This window comes from Notolepis coatsorum (assembly GCF_963971535.1).
Source record: "Notolepis coatsorum genome assembly, chromosome: 12".
Lineage (NCBI taxonomy): Eukaryota > Metazoa > Chordata > Actinopteri > Aulopiformes > Paralepididae > Notolepis > Notolepis coatsorum.
In genome coordinates, this window is record NC_140176.1 from 22,640,111 (window position 1) to 22,641,448 (window position 1,338).

A 1,338-nucleotide genomic window follows, 5' to 3' on the forward strand; every position below is an offset into this window, starting at 1 on the left:
ACAAAACGAATGACCATTCAAAGCAAAGAGAGCAGACCACGAGGCTTGATAATGCTTTAGAAAGAGCTCTTGGGTGGCAGGAGGGCCTAGAGGAAAAGAGGCCGACCGGTGACTGAAACGTTGCTGGTTTGATTCCCGGTGCAGACAGGGGGGGTGTATTCCAGCTGTGAGCTAGCAACTGTAGGGTAGATGGTATTACATCTCTCTCTCTCACACTCATACACAACACCATCTCTGCTGAAGTGCCCTTGTGATCTGACCATTCTGATCAAATGTACAGGCGACTATGTGCATGTGTGTATCTATACGAAGATCTTCTTCTAAACAAGATTTTTAACTAAACTACATTTTTCTCTCTTGTAAACATGGTGGAAGGGGATGGAGCACGATAGGAAAACAATTGCTCTCTAGATTCAAACAGTGTTCCAGGGATCCAAACCCTTATTTGGACACATTCTATTAAGTGCCAACACTATATGCAGAGGTTCAAATGTCCAAAAACCTACACGGTGCAGGATTACCCATGCGCTGTGAGCCACCGTATTCGAGTTACCTCAAATGGATTGGGCCTTTAATTGAGTACCTCAGACAAAGAACCATATAAGTCTGCTTTAAGTTTTCAGGGGAACAATGTTTTCAAACTGTATTAACTAAAGATGGTAGAGTGATGGAAAAGTGCTGTGTTCACTCATAGTTAGAAGACAGTTGAGGCCGAGTGCGTTCTGGTGCTGTATCACGTTCACACTCCCAAGTGATTTGGATTTATTTGAAAACTGCAAACACATGGGCCGTCCATGACATTTCAAAGCTTGACTTTTTACGGTGTTCTTCAGCACAAGGGTTCAATTGTAAAGACTCCATTTTGAGTGGAAATACTGTGGAAGTTCTGCTGCAAGATGATGTACTGTAACACACAGACAATAAACACACAGAGTTTCGTTGTGGGATTGTTGTTATATTTCATGAAATATGCATTCTGTTGACATTTTACACACATTTCTCTTAGGTCTTGGTGCCCCTTGGCAGAGTTGTGATCATGGTGAGGCCCACGGAGGGATGAACTGAACACCTGTTTCCACGCAGACACCTGGACACCTTCTACGCATCATTGGCAATAGAAACACATCTGATATGATTTAAACATTAACGTTGATTGCGAGGCAAGATCCGGGGGTTCAAATAAGTCATCAAAATCCTTTCCGTTGCAAGTGAGTTTGCAGGGTGAGTGGGGTTTACACTCTCAGGATTATTGGATCGGTTGGTTCCACAGAACCAAGTCCAATAATCAGAGAAAGAAAAATAAAAGGATTTTGATTGGTAATTGAACCCAGGTTTGCT

At 42.8% G+C, this 1,338-nt stretch overlaps 1 protein-coding gene across 1 annotated transcript in view; it reads right to left on the minus strand.

The window, feature by feature from the left end:
- Positions 1–870: 870 nt before the first annotated feature.
- LOC311237801 (reversion-inducing cysteine-rich protein with Kazal motifs-like) overlaps positions 871–1,338 on the minus strand; it is a gene marked incomplete at its 5' end in the record, with an annotated part of 37,922 nt that continues 37,454 nt past the window's right edge. Inside the window, one exon of the mRNA XM_084325778.1 lies at positions 871–1,338. This exon is cut by the window's right edge and continues 3,422 nt beyond it.